This window comes from Danio aesculapii, chromosome 8 (genome assembly GCF_903798145.1).
Source record: "Danio aesculapii chromosome 8, fDanAes4.1, whole genome shotgun sequence".
Lineage (NCBI taxonomy): Eukaryota > Metazoa > Chordata > Actinopteri > Cypriniformes > Danionidae > Danio > Danio aesculapii.
In genome coordinates, this window is record NC_079442.1 from 45,193,836 (window position 1) to 45,208,965 (window position 15,130).

At 36.4% G+C, this 15,130-nt stretch overlaps 1 protein-coding gene across 2 annotated transcripts in view; it reads left to right on the top strand.

The window, feature by feature from the left end:
* The first annotated feature begins 4,215 nt into the window (after positions 1-4,215).
* Positions 4,216-15,130, top strand: part of cdk16 (cyclin dependent kinase 16) — an 82,877-nt gene continuing 71,962 nt past the window's right edge. Inside the window, exon 1 of one of the 2 annotated variants that reach the window (XM_056464052.1) lies at positions 4,216-4,665. The gene's annotated coding sequence lies outside the window, so the exon portion shown is untranslated. The remainder of the gene's footprint in view (positions 4,666-15,130) is intronic. The other variant, XM_056464053.1, reaches the window with a different exon arrangement.

Sequence of the window (15,130 nt, forward strand, 5' to 3'; positions counted from 1 at the left end):
ATCTTGTTTGTTTCATTTCGGCTAGAATAAAAGCAGTTTTTATTTTTTATGAACCATTTTAAGGTCAAAACTATTAGCCCCTTTAAGCTAATTTTTTTAGACTGTCTACAGAACAAACCATCGTTATACAATAACTTGCCTAATTATCCTAACCAGCCTAGTTAACCTAATTAACCTAGTTAACCCTTTAAATGTCACTTTAAGCCATATAGAAGTGTCTTGAAAAATATCTAGTCAAATATTATTTACTGTCATCATGGCAAAGATAAAAGAAATCAGTTATTAGAAATGAGTTATTAAAACTATTATGTTAAGAAATGTGTTTAAAAAATCAGCATATTTTTTACAAAATTCTCAGCAGAAATAACAAAAAATGTCTGCAGATTCTGTCTGGCCCTAGTCATCAGTATAGAAATATGTGTTTCCACATTTGAGGAGTGTGTGTGTGTGACCTTGTGAATAAGTGTTGCATTTTGATTGGTTGTGTTTGGAAAAGGAAAGCAAGTAGCTTCCTATTAGATTTTTGCATTTTAGGTAGAGAATTGTGTAGTGTTTTGAAAAAAGTGTTTTATGCAATTGAAAACTAAGTTCAAGGCTGAGAAATTCAATTCAATTCAATTCAATTCAATTCAATTCAATTCACCTTTATTTGTACAGCGCTTTTACAATGTAGATTGTGTCAAAGCAGCTTCACATAGAAGATTATAGTACATTGAAATAGTGTAGTTCAGTTTTCAAAGTTTAAGTTCAGATCAGTTTAGCTCAGTTCAGTTTGGTTTAATAATCACTACTGAGAGTCCAAATACTGAAGAGCAAATCCATCGATGCGCAGCTCCACAGATCCCAAACCATACAAGCTAGTGGCGACAGCGGAGAGGAAAAAACTTCACCAATTGGCGAAGGTGAAGAAAAAAACCTCGAGAGAACCAGGCTCAGATGGGCACAACCATTTCTCCACGTTTTGTGCAGAGCTGCAGTCCAAGTGCCAGAGGCTGGAAGCCAAAGACTCGACTATCCCTGGAGCGTCACAGGAATCAGTCTCATGCTCTCCACTCCTCCATGACCACCACAGTAGCTGCTCTGGATACGGCCTGGTCCAGGATATGGAAACCTTTGGATCATCTCGTCTCTGGTCTTGGATCGAATCAGTGGCACTGCGTGGTCTGAGGGTCTCGGGATGAGTATCCCCAGGTGGAAACAGAGAATAAAGAGAATAATTAGCGTAGCTGCTGTTCATATAAACGAGATGAAGAAAACTGTGATGAGCACATTCATGTATCACCGCTAAGTGGTGCACTAAGTGTATGCTTTATTGAACAGATAGGTCTTTAATCTAGTTTTGAACTGCGAGAGTGTGTCTGAGCCTCGGACGTTATCAGGAAAGCTATTTTTTAGAGTTTAGGAGCCATAAATGAGAAGGCTCGACCTCCTTTGCTCGACTTTGCTAGTCAAGGTGCTAAATAGCTTCTGGTTTTGGAGGTTTGCTGTGTAGTTTTGCATTTTGAATTATAAGCTTCATAAATTGTGTGACATGAAAAGATTTTGTGTGTAAGCAGTTGGAAAAAACTGTAATCCTCATTGACATCTCATATTCCTGAGGAAAGCCAATTGACTTAGCTGAACAGTGGCTACTGGTGGCCAACAGAGGCAATTTCCCCACAAGTGCTCTTAATCAAGACAAGGTCGAACATACATGTCTGCCCTTGCTGATGGCTAGAGTTACACATAATTAAGGCATCTGAGCATGGCTTGTGAAAAACAACAACCTTTGTGCTTATTTAGTTTCAATGCATAGATGAATGAAGTGTAAATAAAGCCCATTTACACTCTTATCATGTCACATGCAATACTACATTCTTTTAATAATAATAATAGTTGCAGGCCTAGTGACATGATTGCGTTAGTGAATCAGCTACCCACGCTTTTAATTCCGAGATCAGCTTTTGGCGTGCACAAAATACTAACCTCTGGAGAATTCTTGGCATTCAGTTTCTTCCCTGAAATGTTGAGAACTAACACAAGAACAAAAGAAATGTTCATTTGCACCCAAGGCACATTGATGCAACCCCCCATACAGTGGGTTTCTAGGACTAAAGTGAGCGCTGGGGGCTCTGATGCATGCCGGAGTGGTGAGTCACTGAGGGGATTCACTTTTCTGTGAACACACACACACATACACACACAGTTCAGGTTAGGTTAGGTTTCCCCACATGCTCTCTAGCTCATTCTGTTTAATTACATATAAATCTGCGTTGCCAATGCAATTATGCTGTCATTATCAGGCTGCATATTCAAAACACAATGATCTAATATTGTTAAATGTGCTCACTCTAGACATTTTTGACAGAAAAATACACTGAAAATAGGGAATTAGGTAGCATAGTACAGCCCGTAACCAGCCTACTGAAAAAGATGGTTCTTTTTTCTAAAAAAGTGGACCTTTTTGCAGTTATACGCCTTAACTTTTATTTAATTATGAGATTAATACTACATTTTAGTGACATTCTGACAAGCACTGTTTTTAGCTAGATTAGCTTGTCGGATGGTCATCATAACAACACGTTTTGATGTACCAAAAATTCTTCCTAAAGATTTTGAATAAAGAAATATGAAAAATGCTTATTTTTAAAATACAAATTACATTACATCATAGTATGTCATTAGAAAAAACAGCAATATGTTAAGGTTTTGAATTAAAAACTAGCCAATTGTATTTTACTAGGAAAAATAACAAACTGGCCAACACAATCAACTTTCCTTTGCCATTTGAATAATAAAAAAAGCATAATAATAATAGTGTAGAGCTTTACGATTTTCTAGCCTCTCTTGTTAACAATTTGAAAATTCATGGATGACAACTCCAGCCAAATTAGCATTTAAATTAATTTTAACATGGGCTGCTTTTGGTGCCTCACACCTTTTTATTGGTCATTTTTTGCTTCAATGTCCAAGGTCCAAAATGTTGAATAAAAGTAACTTGTAAAATATTTTCTCTATTTAAAAACAACACAGTAGGTCAGTAGTGAAAGATGACTTCATGTCAGATTAAGTTTTCTTGCACAGCCGCATGTATGTTGGACTCATGAAAAATTATTGTTTGCATTATAAAACTGATTAGCTGAAGTCACACCAAAGCGGCAGCCAACAGAGGATTCCGCTTGGTCTTAAAAGCCTTTTTCGATGAGTTATTTTCACCATTTATGATGGCACAGCAGTCAAAATAGGACAAATGAGCTCATGTGGGACAAATTCTGGACCTTTGTCAATGAGGGATGGGCCTTCCGAACCACCCCTGGCTATGGGCCTGTAGTAATTTTGAAAAAAGTCATATAACCAAGAATATCATTATTAAAAAAAATGTATGGAGATAAATATATTGGAAACATAAGTATACCAGTAAATGTATTACTTTTTTAATATGTTGGCTTTGGAATATTTATTGGATTATTTATTTGAGATATTTTTATAAATATGACAGACTTTAAAATCTTTTAAAATAGCATAATAATACATCTCTTATGAAATGTGTGAATTCCAGAATGCAGTGTTTGTTTGTTTAATTTACAATAGATGACTTACAATTTAAATCTTATGTATAAACGGTCATTATATACATAAATACTTTAGCATTATTACGTACATAACGTTATAAAAGAATTAATTCAATCAAATTCAATTCAATAATTAAAACAATTCAAATTAATGCTAAATTATTACTTTAAAATAAATGATACAAATGTACTTATTTTAATACATTTATTTAAACTAAGAAGTTATATTACGGTGGGCCTATATGGTTTATATAACTTTTTTATATTTTATTCTTTAGGTAGATAGATAGATAGATAGATAGATAGATAGATAGATAGATAGATAGATAGATAGATAGATAGATAGATAGATAGATAGATAGATAGATAGATAGATAGATAGATAGATAGATAGATAGATAGATAGATAGATAGATAGATACTGCAATTTCATAAACAAACAATATGTCAAAAATGTAACAGCTCAGCATGACATGAAGCAGCTCACTGCATTCTGCATTACACTCTGCACTCCCAGTTTCTCCCCTGCGCATTCCTCCCGAGTGGTACGGTCCAAATGGCTTCAACGAAATTTGGATCAGCTTACTATTAGCTAGTTTAATTTATTAGGGGTGAACTATCTTACTTCATAATCGAACTTTAAGACTGCGTGAACGTATATTACACAGAATTGGCTCATTTAAGTTCATACTTTAATTATATAGAGATATAACTCGCTTTTTTTCTCAAAAAATTGGCTTAATGGCAGCATTACACGTTCCCCAGCCTATCCGATGAGTCCTGGTGGAGCGAGTGAGTGACTCTTGAATCTATTCGCAGCTGCTCTGTCGCTTCCATGATCCACTCCAGTCCGGATTTGGCATAGGAAAGGAACAGCTGCTGTAACGTTTTAGCAATTTCTGGAGATAGAAGGAGCTGTATAGTGAGACATGCGGGGTCCAGAGGAGTCGCTCCAGCAGCTTTGGAGACCGGACGGGCAGCAGCAGCCGTAGAGGATCATGGCCGAGGACTATTGGGAGCGCGCGGCGGCTTTGGGATATTATTACTGCTGTTAAGATTACACGAGCAACACACACTCACTATACACAAGCACACACGGATCTCAACTCCACGGGTAAGAGAACCACCCAGCATATCGTCCTGTCCCACGCTCATATTTCACCTTAAAGTGGAGAAAGCATCATAGTGTGACAGATAAAGTAGATTTAGGCCGTTTTTGTGTGAGTTTATTCGAGCCGGACACTATGTGTGTGTTTGATATCCTGCTCCGGTCGGTCGGTTGGGCTGTCTGAATGAAACCCGACAGATTGTTTGATGATTTATGCGAACGGACAACGAGGAAACTAAATCTAGTACTGAAATTAAAGAGAAATCATTGTTGCATTCCTGTACTACGGCCGTTTAATGCTGCTCTTTAAAGCCAGCTAACTAGCTAACCTGGCTAGCATGTTTATGTGTGGTTTACTGTGGATTAGTCAGCAGTCTGCCTGCGATCAATGTTTAATTTCGTTATTTTGACTTATTTATGGCTTGTCGTCTTATCCTGAGGGAGTCATGAGTTTATTTCAGCCGTGATGTGCTGCCGAACAATGTCATCTGAATTACCTCAGAGGCGCACGCAGTGTTTATTAAAGGTGTATAGTTATTTGTGTGGTAGTTTTGTTGAACCTGTTAATTTTCTCCAACGTAATATTACAGTAAACGCCTGTCATTATCGATGACGTATTTTACGCTGACAGCCTAACGTCACTCATTCAAAACATGATGTGATGTTATATAATTCTACGTCATAATTGTGAGCATGTAGTAGGGAATTCATGATATTCAAGCAATCATTTTTAAATATTAAAAGCCCATAATGCTTCTTCCAGCTCACACTGAAAAAAAATATTAATTTAATTTACATTTTTTTTAAGGTAAGTGGTTGCAAACTATTTACATGGGCTGAATTTAAACTATGGCTAGGCTGATAAACGATATTATATCAAATCGTGATAAAAAATTTGTCAATGACAATAAGCTTTGGACTTTTTTACACTATATTGATCTAAGAGCTTCCCAGTGATGGGCTGCTGCTGGAATTGAATCCGCTGTGTAAAACAAATGCTGTATAAAGTGGTGGTTCATTCCACTGTGGCGACCACTGATTAATAAAAAAGAAAATGAATGAATGAATGATCCAAGAGCCAGTCACACAGCAAAAATATGCAACAATGGAAATCTAAAAGTGTGTTGATATTAGAGATGCACAGAATTTTCCGCCATTGAAGATTTATCGAAAGAAAATATGTTATGCCATTTAATGAACCCTCTAATTTTTGTGGCTTCAGTCATTGTTGGGATACTCTTTTAAATCTGGAAACATTAACAATGTATATTGAAATGTATATCGTTATCATTCAGTATGGAAAATAATTATCGAGATTGTATTTTTTGCCATATCGCCCAGCCATAATTTAAACAAAATAAATTTAGTAATGTTCAACTTTAATTTCTTTAAATTCAGCCAAAATAAATAGTTTGCAACCACTTACCTTAAATCAATCCAATGCATCGTTTTTTTCAGTTCACTTTGATTTTCCAGCAAGTGAAACCACTTTAGCAGGTTAAACTGATGGAATGGGGAAATTGGAAGAGTAATCCAGTTCGACTTGATGAAAAGATTGTGTAAGACACACTTATGAGAAATCACCATTAAAGAATGAAGCTGGTCAGATGAAGGAACATGTTTGGCAGTTGCTGGTCTGATTCAGAATGCCATTTTGGAGGCGTGGGTGCATGTTGAGTGGGTTGGTTTTGTGGAATATTATCATCATAAGGTTGTGGCAGATGGTTTAAGAATCTTTAACTTGTCTTTTCTCTCCTGAAAAGCCTGTGTCAACGCTTCATTTTGGTGATATAGTTAACTTGCTTTCGTCAGCCCAAATTTAAGTAATGGTTTCTATCGATTGCTTAAGAGATTTAAGGAAAGCACTTGACCTTTGACTTCATGTGTTGGGAGTAATTGGCTTCGAGGACTATAATAATTCCAGAGGAACGTGCAATGCTTGCAGAATTAGTCTGTAGTTATTTTTAAAGGGATAGTTCAGGAAAAAAAGGAAAATAAACTTACTATTTACTCATGTTTTAGTTCATATAAACCTTTCTTTTTTATGTATTTTGAAGAATGCTGAAAACCCGTAGCCATTTAATAGTAGGAAAAACATACTATGGAAGTCAATGGTTGGTTACAGGCTTTCTGCTTTCTTCAAAAGATCTTATTTTGTGTTCAAGAGAAGAAAAAAACATGAACAAGAGCAAGTGAAGGGAGAGTAAATGATGTCAAAAATGAAATTTTTTGCTTGTCCAATAAACAAAAGTGGTAATTCTATACACTACCTGATAAAAGTCTTGCCGTTGTATGAGCAACAAATAATAACTTTTGGTTGATAATTTGGAAAAGTGGTAGAATGTAGATTTTTCCAATGAATCATCTGTTGAACTGCATCTCAATCATCACAAATACTGCAGAAGACCTATTGGAACCCGCATAGACCCAAGATTCTTACTGAAATCAGTCAAGTTTGGTGAAGGAAAAATCTTTTCATTCAGTATGGGGGCCTGCGAGAGATCTGCAGAGTGGATGGCAACATCAACAGCCTGAGGTATCAAGACATTTGTGCTGCCCATTAGATTACAAACCACAGGAGAGGGCAAATTCTTCAGCAGGATAGCGCTCCTTCTCATACTTCAGCCTCCACATCAAAGTTCCTGAAAGCAAAGAAGGTCAAGGTACTCCAGGATTGGTCAGCCCAGTCACCAGACATGAACATTATTAAGCATGTCTGGGGTAAGATGGAGGAGGCATTGAAGATGAATCCAAAGAATCTTGATGAACTCTGGGAGTCCTGCAGGAACGCTTTCTTTGCCATTCCAGAATCCAGATGACTTTATTAATAACAAGTGATTTGAGTCATTGTAGAGATGTATGAATGCAGTCTTCCAAGCTCATGGGAGTCATGCACAATATTAATTCTTTTTCCACTACACTATGACTTTATTCTGTACAGTTATAGTAATAAGTCTTATCACTTAACATTATTTCTGTTAAGTGACAAGACTTTTGTCTAAGCAAAGTCAGACCTTACTGTCCTAATTAAATAATTAAAAATGAAGGCATGATCACATTTTATTTTGGTAAAATAAGCGTAATCTAGAGGCCTTTGCCTTTCATATAAGCCACTTCTGATACTAAATGATCAACTAGAAGTCAAGTTATTATTTGTTGTTCCTAAAACCTGGATAGGTAATAAGACATTTTCATCTAGTGTATATTTTTGATGTTTGTTTGAGGTTTGTCAGTGAATAAGAAGGGGATATTTAGTAATGGAAACGTTTGTTACTTTTTAACATAATTGCACTATGTAGTCTGTATTACCTCCTCTGTAATTCTAGTGTCTGCACATCTAGAATCTGTCATTTGAAGTAAAAAAATCCTATTTGTCAAGCATTGGCTTACATGATCCTGTTTTGTTGTTGTAGGTTGTTTAGCTTTGACAGTTTTCCACAGGATCTGAGGTGTCACCTCAACTAAACTTTGCTTTGATTGTGTTGGATTTGAACATGGCACATTGTTGATGATATTATTGCTCTGGGTATTATAAAAAAAGTCATATAAGGAATGCTTTTCTTACAGTAATCATTAAACAATTCTCATAAAAGCAAGCAGGAAAAAAATCTGTTATTATAAATCCTAATTAATACAAACATTTTATAATGATAGAAAAAAGATGAATTTAATTAACTTAAAACATTCAGTTCACAAACAAATAGGTTTAATAAAAAAATACATACAATACTCTAGAGAAAACCATTTAAGCTAAGGTTAAAGTTTAATCTAAAGCTTTTAAACCACCAGTAAATAAATGATTTGATTACAGCAATTATATGTTAGTTTGCACAAGCTGGCAAATGTTAAGAGATGAGGTAATTATACTGTCATGATGGTTTGGTTATAATTCTGGCTGTGAGACTATGGTTTGAATTAATCCCTTATTTCATTGATGTTACAGTGCAGAATGGCATCATTATCATGACCATGTATGAGCATTTGTTTGATATGTCATAGAATGAAAGAGAGGCTCTTGTGAGTGTGTGTAAGCATTAGAAAGGCAACAGTATGGACTTCTCAGAGTTTGGGTTGGTTTTCGGGTTTTCGGTATATGATATGTTCAGTAAAAAAACACTACAAAATATATACAATATAGCAAAGATACCACTAAAATAAACGGTGCCTTTTGCAATAGGTTTTTCAGGTCTCTAACAGTTTCAGGTACAGAAACAGAATAATATAATCAAATATAACACAGCATACTGCATATAATCTTCACTGTATAAATTATATAAAGGTTAAACATTATTGAGCTCTATACCTATTCAGTCAAGTGCAGAGCAGTAAGTAATTTCATTATCTTTTGTTGTTTGATTTTTGTTTGAAAAAGCACAGCAGGAATAAGATGTTTTTACTTGAAGATGCAACACACCAACATGATGTTCACGTTGTATGGCATAACCAGTAGAATACTTGTCAAGTCGGATAGGTGAACATATGATTATATGGTTCTAATTGAGGTTTACCGTTGAGAAGCAAGACTAAAGCTGCAGTTTAGTGCATGCGAAATTCTGTCGTATATGGTGCTGCAAACAAGATGATTAGATGTTGATAAAAAAAAAAGCAATTGATCTTCTATTGGTCTCACGCAATCACATGATGCATTTTTGCAGGTCAGAGTTCACCAGGCTTGAACTTTCGAACACAGCGACATGCGAAACTTGTTGCGCAAGCGTGCATTTTCAGTATGCAGCATGCTTACAAATGGAAGTCTATGGGGCGAAAAATGCAGTGTGACCTCGGCTTTGATTTGCATTTCATTAATTTGCGCATTACCTGTTCAGATGAGGCGCTTCTCAGATTTGTCGTACATGTTCTGACGTTCAGTGTTTGATAACAAAAGCCTATGAATTTAGTTTAAACATGAATAGCGACATATGTGGGCATCTGGTCTCATGTTCTCACTTTCATTTTAATGTAAAAGCATTCACTGATGGGATATTTACTTGTCAGCGCCTGGACATAGATTCTAACATGTAGAGAGCCAGTTTAGAGTAGGGATGCTACAATCAGGATTTTTGCAGCCGATACAGAATACCGATTCCTTGTCATAGTGATCGGCCTAGATGAGTAGATTTTCCCTTAAGTATGAGCCTTAAGAACTAGACTAAGGATTCTGCATATAATATCTTAAACACATCTTTTACAGCCATTTAGGTGTGAACATGTCATGGCCAGAAGCAGCTTTACATGCTTCTGTTATATGTAAAAAGACTTGAATTCATGCAGGACTATTCAAATATTTAGCTTGTCTCCAAGTATTAACAGCGGATCTTCGCACTTGCGACATCTTTACTGCTCTATTCATTAAACCTAAAAAAATTTAATGCTTAAAACATCACTTTGCCTCTCGCGATCTGTTCTCTTGCTCATTCACTCACGTCACAGTGATTTCTGGGTATTTTAACAAATTTTTGGGGATTACGGAGCCACTATGAATATGCAAGACTCGCAGAGCTTCCAGGAGAGATCATGAGGTTAAATAAGACACTAGATAGGGGCAATCACTCTGCTCGCGTCACAGCAGCTCAAAACATTGGAAATACAATGGCTGCACCTGTAACAAAGCGACCATCACTTTTGCGAGTCGCGCCAATAGACTGTATAAACAGGTCGCACTGCATCTGTTTATATTTTATTGTTGTGAAGCCAGAGCATCGATCGCTCGCACCCCCATGCATGATTTACCTCCTCACGTTTTGTGGCTGCTATAGGCTATGCATGATAAACAGCAGCGAACGTGTGTCTTCCTTTGCTTGTAAACTCATAAACAAACAGCTGAAATCGGTTCATGAGATCGGCCAGATTGGCGAGTACTGATCGATTCATGAAATGTGAATATCGGCCAATAGCGATCTTCGGCAGATTGATTGGAACATCTCTAGTTTAGAGAGTAATAAAAGGAATGGGGAAAATGTAGAATTCAATGTATATGCAAAACCGAATTTTCAAACGCACATTAAACCGTGGAGGTCATACCCAACGGTTCAATATTATATTGAGCATTTCGGCATCTTTAAACATCACATCCATTTGTTTTGCCTATCAAAATGTCACAAATCAACAAAAAAAAAATCTGTCAACATTCTTTAATAGACATGTGAGGAAGTACAGCTTAGGGTTGTCACGATACTGGAATTCGTTACCAAACTCATTGCTGTTTACTACGTGTAACCGCAGATACAGGGATGTTTCAAAGACACATCGATCAGCTGGTTTGTCTATAAGCTAACGTACAAGCGATCTGCTGATGAATCGCGGCTTTAAAACGCTTCAGTGTCCCTTTATCTGTTGTTACACGCAGTAAACAGCTGTAAGTTTGGTGAACTGATGACCTTCACGGCCAATCACAGTCATTTCTGTTGAGCATGTGAACACAATGACAAATTAGCACTGTTTAAAAACGTTCTCCATAGTGCTTAAATGTTAGCGGGAAATGGACATTTTTAAAATTTCAGTACCAATTGGTATCGAATTCCAGTATCGTATCCAGTATAGTATTATATTAAATTCATTATTTGAACTTAATTATTTTAGATTCGAGGGGTATTTGTAAGGAATTGAATGCAAGTAAAGTACGGCTGTTTGTAAAGCATACATCGTCATCTGCTGTTGAAAACTAAGCTCAGTCGATTCAATAGAGTTTCATTTTGAAAATATCAGAATCGATGCAGAATTGATTTGTCAAACAATTTTTTGCTTCTCTCAAAGGATTTGTTTTTTGCATTTCGTTGCAAGCCATTTACACATTGCCAATAAATATGGTTAATGCTTCAAAATTCAGGGCATCACGGTGGCGCAGTGGGTAGCAAGACTGCCTCACAGCAAGAAGCCCCGGCTGGGTCCATTGGCATTTTCTGTGTGGAGTTTGCATGTTCTCCCCGCATCCACGTGGGTTTCCTCCGGGTGCTCCGGTTTCCAACACAAGTCCACAGACATGCGCTATAGGTGAATTTGGTAAGCTAAAAATTGTCAGTAGTGTATGTGTGTGAATGGGAGTCTATGGGTATTTCCCAGTGATGGGCTGCAGCTAGAAGGGCATCTGCTGCGTAAAACACATGCTGGATAAGTTGGCGGTTTATTCCGATGTGGTGACCCCAGATTAATAAAGGGACTAAGCCGAAAAGAAAATGAATGAATAAATGACTTAAAAATTTTCAGCCCCACTTTAATACCTGTAGTTAGTGTTCCCCATAACAAGAGGAGTACATTATAGCTTTATTTGAGAATGCCTACAATGCCTCAGTGATTTAATGCTCTCCAATTAGAAAGTAACCCACATGAGCAGGCTGATTTTTCCAGTCCTGGCATGTGTCACCAACATAATAATATTGATGAAGTGCTGTGCAGACACCTTCTTCCACTCTTCCGCCACCACAGAGAAATGACAGCAACACAGTAACACATCTGCGCTCAGAGGCTGGTTGATGTTGTGCTGTCTGGACCTGGTGTTCCAGAATCAGTCTCTATGAAGGTCACCCCCGTTGAGGTGTCACCTTGTGTTTGGATGCGTGTCAGTCTGGTTGGAGAGAGATGTTGGAGGCCTGTGGCGTCCTTGTATGTATTGGTCGTTGGATTTTCATTTTAGGAACGGATATTGAAAAACTGTTTTTTATTTATTTATTGTCGCTTTAAAATTTAAAAACGCAAATTTAAATAAGAGGCGTTTTTCTTGTTCATGGTGAAAAACACATAATCAAAATTTAAAAATGGATGGATTTTCATTGTTTATTTTCAATAACAAAAATAAAATCACCAGAAAACAAAAACGAAAAAAGGCTAGTTTTTTTATATTCCGAGACCATATAGGCCTAGTCATTCACGCTGATATAAAAAGGTTTTTATATTGATTCACTCAATATAAAAAGGTATTTTCTTGTGAAAACAATTTCGTTAAGACATTTTTTCCTCATTAAAACAACCTATTTCTCGTATAAAAGCCAATTATACTTAAAAAATTTTGTTTACATAGCAGCATTTTAAATGGAACAACCTGTTTTGACGATATATGCATTATTTGCGTTGCTTTACTGAACACGTTTCTGAGAAGAACGTTTATTGTTCAAACCATATTACTTGCATTTCCCGCAGTTTGACCACAAATTTTTAATACTGAGGGAGTGATATCATTTTAGATAAAAAAAAAAAACAAAAAAAAACAGTTAATTTAATCTGAAAGGCGGTCAGCATGTTTCACAAACATAAGCAAAATTTTTTTATGGTTAAAATGAGCTTTAAGACCGGAGATGTGGCTAAAGCAATACTGCCACACACGGCCACTGTATTTTTTTCAATTATGTTATAAAAAGGTATTTTCTTGTGATAACGGGATTTCAAAAGAAAAAATATTTTCTCCTCATTACAACAATATATTTCATGCATAAAGGTCGGTTATAGGCTATATAATACTTAATTTTTGTTAGCAGTGTTTTAAATGGATTAACCTTTATTTTGACGTTATATGCAACCGTTTCGTTGCTTTACTGAACACTTCTCTGAAAAGAAAGATTGAATATTGTTAACCATAATACTTCCACTTCCCAAAGTTTGACCACAAATCATTACTATAAGTAGTGTTGTCTTGATACTGGAATTCGAAAAATAAATTTGAAATTACTACATTTTTAAAACCGCTAAAATTTCCCCCCACTAACATTCTTTCTTACACAATTCTGATTTGCCATTGTGTTCACATGCTCAACAGAAATGACTGTGATTGGCCGTGAAGGCCATCAGTTCACCAAACTCACCACTGTTTACAGAGTGTAACTACAGATACAGGGACACTGGAGTGTTTTGAAGCTGCAAAGATCAGCCGGTCTGTTTATAAGCTCGCATACGAGCGATTCGCTGATGCATCGACTGATCTTCACTGCTTTAAAATGCTCCAGTGTCACTGTGCCTGTAGTTACACTCAGTTAACAGTTGTGAGTTTGATGAACTGATGACCTTCGCAGCCATTTCTGTTGAGCAAATGTTATCGAGATATGGACGTTTTTAAAATTTCATTATCGATTGGTACCAAATTCTAGTATCGTGACAACTGTAGCTTACATGACATTTGAAAATAAACTGACATTGCAATATTTTATTTTCCTGCGATCCAATTTGCTATATTGAGTAAGCTTTCAACAGATTAAATGAATAGCTTTTATTTGAAAATAATTCATAATTTTTTATTGATTCATTTGACAGGGCAGTGATAGTGGACAAGTATTAATAAATACAGTTGAAAAAATATGCAAATGAAATAAGCAGTGTCTTACTGTTTTTTTGGGAGTCTATTATTACTCGTGCACAAATTGAATAATCAAATGTAAAATAATACTGTATAGTCTTCAACGTATATGTACATGAATTTAATGAATCATTCAACGTTATAATTTCTTGTGGCTGAATGCTTTAAACTGGCTTAAAATATTCACACTAGAGTTGGGCGATGTCGACCAATTTGGCATTGTATGATGTCTAATGTGAAACATCGCGATGGAAGACTGCATCATAGGCTGCGGTGAATAAATTATTTATGAATAATTAATTAATTGACAACAAATTATTTGTTTGTAGCCTACCGTTTCAATTACCTAACCCGCATGCTCTTTTTTTTACCCATAACCAAATCATAAACAAGTAAAGATAAGCTACACCTAGAATACCACCTGTCAATCACTTTTTCTGCGGGACTCTGGCATGAATAGGCAGAGTGATCTGTGTTGTTATAATGGCGTCGACAAACTTGGTTGGTAAAAAAAACCAGGAACCAACCAACAGTATCTGAGGTTTTTGCTAAAATTACTAAGTACAAGCGTGAAAGCGAAAGATTGAAGCAGTGTACTGACGCTGTGACACGTTACCTGATAGATTCAAAAGACCGAAGAGTCGTTAGATAGAGACAAGATTAATTAAATATCACGTTAAACAACTATAGTGAGAAGGGATCCAGCAGTAAATCCTTGATAAACTGTTTGACGTGCACTGCTCTCTGGGGTTTTGTGCTCAAAGCAAATGTGCGCATATGCTGCAGCGCATGACTGCGTGTGTGTGTGTGTGGTCACGTGATATGCCTTTTCAGCAGTATAGTGTGGAAGGAGGGCTTTTCAGATATGCTAGATGAAACGCCAGTGTGGACATGGATCGTTTTAGTTCTAAAGTGCCATTTTATTAAGACATATTAGTGTAAACGGGGCCTAAATGTGTATTTTTCGCAAGCGGGTTGCTGCTGCAATTGGGGACGGGCGGAGGATCGCGATGCCGGCTCAGCATATGGGTGTCTATCTAGCATGTCTATTGACCCAACCTCAATTCACTTATTCCCAGACGCTTAAAAACACATGCAAATAATAAGCTTTTTGGTAATGTTATGGTTAAACTTTTTGTAATGACTCCACAAATAATTAAATTGTCGATGCTGTAAAAGGAACCATGTAAA